This window comes from Ipomoea nil, unplaced genomic scaffold (assembly GCF_001879475.1).
Source record: "Ipomoea nil cultivar Tokyo-kokei standard unplaced genomic scaffold, Asagao_1.1 scaffold3056, whole genome shotgun sequence".
Classification (NCBI taxonomy): Eukaryota; Viridiplantae; Streptophyta; class Magnoliopsida; order Solanales; family Convolvulaceae; genus Ipomoea; species Ipomoea nil.
This window is the reverse complement of record NW_017619484.1, coordinates 834,613-841,216: the sequence shown is the minus strand read 5'-3', so window position 1 is coordinate 841,216 and position 6,604 is coordinate 834,613.

Here is a 6,604-nt window from a genome sequence, read left to right as displayed (position 1 = left end):
ACCTTATGTTTTATAAGTGAATTTTGATAATTTTTAATTTTTAATTTGTTTTATTAAAAAATTAAAAAATAATTAAAAAATAATAATAATAAATCGGCACTCAGCGCCTAAGGGACGCCTAACGTGTTTTGCAACATTTTATGAGTATTAATTCTCATGATTAATGGTCAGGATTAAATATGGGGTCGAACTGTCAACTCGGGTTGAGAAGGACCAGACCGTTACGAGTATTAATGGTCATTATTAAATATGGTTTTCAAGTAGAACGAATGCCAACTAAATTCTATTTAGTACTTAATCTCCTATATAAACTTGTTGTGGGGGCAGTACAACTAAATGCTATTTAGTACTCAATCTCCTATATAAACTTGTTGTGGGGGCTATCCTATATAAACTTGTTGTGGGGGCTGCATGTTTTCAAGTAGAACGAACAAGAGAGACACTACACACACAATGAAATTCTGTTTTAATCTCCAAAACTCTACTTCTACTCCTTGTCAACTGTGTTCTGCCCGTGCTTTTGTTCGCCGGGTTCATTCGTTTGGGTGCTCAAACGTTGAACCGTACTACGTTTTATCCTGGGAAATCTAGGCTACAACGCTCCTAGCACTTTTGGGAGGTAGCAAATAAGGTTTTAAGGAAAGAGTATTTCGCTCGACTCGTACTACCCACCTTCCTTCATCTTCAATCTTCCTTCTTTCAGTTCAAGTAAGTGAATTATGTTATAAGCAACAAATTCTTGTACTATATTTCGTATATAGTTGTGTGTGTGTGTGTATATATATATATATATATATATACACACACACACACACACACACATTGTGGTCTGATTTATATATATTATGTGCGTGTATATATATATATATATATATATATATATATATATATATATATATATATATATTTCAGATATATAAAATAATATGTATATATATTTTTGTGTGTATATATATAATATTATTTTTGTGATTAAACCGACTTGTTCAATAATTTTTCTAACGAGAGAGAGAGAGAGAGGTCTGTCCAAATGCAGTCGCGTCTTCCCGTGCGACCGCTTGAAATATGCACCAATAGTGTTAGGAAAATGAACAACAACGAAATGCAAAAATACACCAAAAAATGCACAACACACCCAAAAAAAATGCATCATATAACTCCCTATCCCTAATTGTGCATTTTTGAACACTGTGTGGTGCTTTTATTCATACATAATGGTACATTTTTGGTGATGCATAATTAATTTGTCATTTTTTATTGTGCATATCCTAACATTGATGGTGCATATTTGCATAATTGTTGATGAAGCCGCACTAACCACACGGGAAGGCACAAAACTATATATATATATATATATATATATATATATATATATATATATATATATATATATATATATATATATATATATGTGTGTGTGTGTGTGTGTGTGTGTGTGTGTGTGTGTGTGTGTATATATATGTGTATATATATATATATATATATATATATATATATATATATATATATATATATATATATATATATATATATATATATATATATATATATATATATATATATGTGTGTGTGTGTGTGTGTGTGTGTGTGTGTGTGTGTGTGTGTGTGTGTGTATATATATAGGGTTGAGTTCAAATGAGGACAACAATATATAGAGGACTGTGAGGATAAATAATGGGCACACAACAAATTTATACCAGGCACAAAACTTAATACATAATGGCACACAAGAATAAATGTAAACATCAGGTTTCGAACACAGGCTTTATAAATTAACAAATCTAGCGCGCGACATACAAACTGTGGCACACGACTACATTCGGTCATGCACACGACATACCTGCTAATGACACACACTAGATCTGTCATCACAGTCCTCTATAATATACTTGTCCTCATTTGAATACACACACACAAACACACACACACACACACACACACACACACACACACACACACACACACACACACACACACACACACACATATATATATATATATATATATATATATATATATATATATATATATATATATATATATATATATATATATATATTGGGAAAGGTTCATGTGCGGGTATAGTTTCCCGTGCGGTTGTGCGGTTAGATTTGAGTCGTTGATCAAATCTAGATCAACGGCTCAAATCAATGAAAATTAAAAAAAAAAAAAAAAAAAAAAAAAAAAAAAAAAAAAAAAAAAAAAAAAACGGTGTCTGGAAGAAAGCCACGCACCTTTAAGTGTTAGATCTTAAGCACAAACTCACGCACAGTAAGTACAAAACTCACGCACATTAAGCACAATCTCACGCACATTAAGCACAAAACCCACGCATTATTTAAGTATTAACTCACAAACCTTAAGTTTCAACAACTACTGACATTAAGTATAAAACTCACGCACATTAAGTACAAAACCCACGCACATTAAGCACAATCTCACGCACATTAAGCACAAAACACACGCACTTTAAGTATTAACTCACAGACTTTAAGTTTCAACAATTACTGACATTAATCACTAACCTCACATACATTAAGCACAAACCCTACTCAAATTAATCACAAACTCCACTCACATTAAGAACAAATCTCACGCATCTTAAACACAAAAGCCCACACTTTAAGTTTTACCAACTATTCACATTAAGCACAACCCCACGCACATTAAACACAAAACTCACGCATCTTATATACAAAACTCACGCACATTAATCACAGAACCGCTCATATCAATTTTGACCTAGATTCATAAATTACAAAATTGTCACTGCATTTTTTTTTTTTAAATTTTAGTAATCCTGGACGTTGATTTAAGCGAGATGAATGACCTAGATTAAACCACACAATCGCACCTAAGCATTCTAACCGCACCAGAACCTAATTCTACATACATATATATATATATATATATATATATATATATATATATATATATATATATATATATATATATATATATATATATATATATATATATATATATATATTAGTTGCCACATTTATTGGGCTACTATTTACCATAATAATTATTATATTTTATATAGTAATAGCTTTGGAAGTAGTTTGGGCGGGAGGTTGCAAAATTAGAATTTTATTTTTATTAATAGTATAGATAAGGATGCATGTTTCTTGTACAATTGTATTAAGGTTGTAAAAATATTTATAGTGTAATTTCAATCAATATTATTATTTGGAAATTCTACAAAATAATAAGTAGAATTGTATTACGGATAGGAAAGTATATTTAGTGCAATTTTAATATTATTATTATTTGTAAAAATAAGGATGCATGTTTCATGTACAATTGTATTAAGGTTAGGAAAGTATTTATAGTGTAATCTCAATCAATATTATTATTTGGAGATTCTAAAATAATAAGTAAAATTGTATTACGGATAGAAAAGTATTTATACTGTAACCCTTTTCTACATTATTGCAATTTCAATATTATAATTTGAAGAAATAAGGATGCATGTTTTATGGGCAAAGAGAGTTTTTTTTTTTTTTTTTTAACGATTCTTTTTCATTGTTCTTTATTATTATTATTAAGTGTTTGGATGGAAAGTTGTAAAGTAAGATTTTGTTTTTATTAGTTGTATAGATAGATTACGTTGCATGAAAGTATATGTATTGCATTATTAGGATTAGTAATTTTAATCTAGAATTGTATTACGAATAGAAAAGTAGGAAAGAATATATTATATTAGTAATTATATTACTATATTTTAAATGCAATTGTAGTACGAATAGGAATTGTATTACCATATTTTACAATATTACACAAACCGTAATAGGATAGGACTATTTTTGGAAGGAAGTTAAAAATTATTATTACTATTATTATTATTATTATTATTATTATTATTATTATTATTATTATTATTATTATTATTATTATTATTTTATTTTTTATTTTTTTTGATCAAAATAGGAAGGGGGGCTATCCAATTACATTTCAGGATGGCAAACTACTTGCCGCCAAACCGGGATAGAGGCTAAGTCGTTTTCAAAGAAGGGAAGAACAAAGTCAGGGGGTTGGCTGTGAGCACAAGCTAGTTGCGGGCAATTTAAAGGTGCTTTAGCCATACAGTCAGCTACAACGTTCTGCTCCCTCATTATATGATCCAAACGCCAACCATTAAAGAAGGTGAGTTCAGCTTTGCAAGTCAGAACCATTACATCTGCTTGGCTGTTGAAAGGTCTACCTTTGGAGACTGCATTAACTACATCCATGGAATCCACTTCAAAAATTAAACATTTGAAGCCTAGGTGTCTAGCCATCTGGATTCCTTTGAGCAGGCCGCAGAGTTCCGCCTCTTCTATGCTCGAGGGACCGAGACCGTAGGTGAAACCTGTAATCCAAGCGCCATTCTCATCTCTAATGACACCTCCGCAGCCACCTTGAATGCGAGAATGGTTGCATGCCCCATCCGTGTTCACCTTAATCCACTCCGGAGGTGGTTTACTCTAGCTAATTAATTTCCAGGAAGTATCCAAACGAAGACGACCTGCTGATTTGGCTCTTGAAAAGACATTATTGATTTCCTGAACTTGGTTCATTATCCACTGTACTTTCTGGCTGTTAGGCAGATCCTTCTGGCTAAAGACAGCTTCGTTCCTCCACTTCCATAACCACCATAATGTGATGGCGAAAATAACACTGCGATCCGGATGGGCATTTCCCATTAAGCCTTCATCAAACCACCTGTTAAACGGTTGCCTTCTATTATTAATTAGGCCGAAGTAAGGAAGATCTGCCCAGACTTCTTGGGCTTTGGAGCAGTCACGCAAGATATGGCTAATGTCCTCGATTGAATTCACACACTTCCAGCAATGAACATCCGTTGTAAAGCCCCTTCTAGCTCTGTTAAGGTTGGACATAATTCTATCGTGCCTAGCCAGCCATAGGAAAATGCAGATGCGATTTGGAACCTTTAGTTTCCAAATGCTATTCCAAATACTGACAGATGGTTTGGTATCGAAACCAGCTGCTATATCATACGCTTCTTTGATTGAGAAATGGTTAAGTGCCCCTTTGCCCCAGGCTATACCATCCTCATCCTCAATCTCCGTGTGAACAACAAATGCTCTCAACTGGTTAACAGCAGAATCAGAAAGAAATCCTTCGATCTTATTCCACTTCCAACCTGAGATTTGGTCCCAATAATCTAGAACTAAAGCAAATATCTCAGACGAAGGAATCATACAGATAGCTTCCTCCTTTAGAGGACGACTGCCAATCCACCAATCGAGCCAAAATAATGTTGTTGCACCATTTTTTACCACCTTCCTTATTCCTTTGGAGAGGATAGCAGTAGAATTGGAAATACCTTTCCAAGCTAGTGACATGTTTGCCTTTGGTTTCCAAGTTGTTATATCATTCACCTTCGGAACATACTTAGCCTTAATGACACGAGACCATAAAGAATTGTCATCGTTTAAAAGTTTCCAACCCAACTTTGCAAGAAATGCAGAGTTCATATGCTCTAGCCTGCGAATACCCAAACCCCCAAGCCTTTTTGGGGTGGTTGCCTTCTCCCAGCTAATCAGATTATATCTTCTCTCGCCATCTACTGAACCCCATAGGAAATTTCTAGATATCTGCTCAAGTCTGGAGATTATACCTTTAGGAATTGGCATAGTTTGCATACTGTATGTTGGGATGGCAGAGAGAACTGATTGGATCAGTACTTGACGACCTGCCATCGAAAGAGTGCGGGATTTCCAACCTGCAAGCCTACCCTGAACCCGGTTGAGTATATCTGCAAATGAATCATGCTTGAGCCTCCCGTGGATGAAGGGAACCCCCAAGTATTTCCCGAGATCGTCTTTTTTCTGCATTCCTGCTAACCTTGTGATCGCAGCCTGAAGCTCAGAATCTGTATTCTTAGAAAAAAATATAAATGATTTTTGCACATTAACCTTTTGGTCCGACCCTGAACAGAGTCGGTCTAAGCATTCCTTTATCACCAGCATTTGCTCGATTGTAGCTTCGCCAAAGAGCACCATATCATCGGCGAAAAATAGATGAGACAAACATGGGCCGTTTCTGCCTATCTTAATTCCCTTCCACTTATTTAGGCCAATGTAATATTCGATCAGGTGACTTAGCCGCTCAATGCAAAGAACAAACAGCAAAGGTGAGATAGGATCACCTTGCCTAATACCACGGCTGGGCAGGAACCAATCCGAACACTCCCCTTCCCAAGATACAGCCATTCTGGCCGTCCGAACGTAGCAGTCAAGTCAATGTTCCTGATCCATGTTGGATTCAGCCCAATGTCCTGAAGAGTATCATGCAAAAAATCCCAAGAGAAACTATCATAAGCTTTCTCCAAATCTATCTTGAGAACCATCCAACCTCTTTTGCCTTGTTTTGTGCCCATTGAATTCAACACTTCCTGGTAGAGTAAGATGTTATCCGAAATTTGTCTCCCAGGCACAAAGCTAGTTTAGTGAGGCCCTACCACCTTCTGTGAAATCACTTTAAGCCTAGTAGTCATTGCTTTAGTGATTACTTTGTACAGAACGTTACATAAGCCAGTTGGTCTGAAATGCTTTGCAAATTCTGGATTTTCCACCTTGGGAATGAGAGATATAAT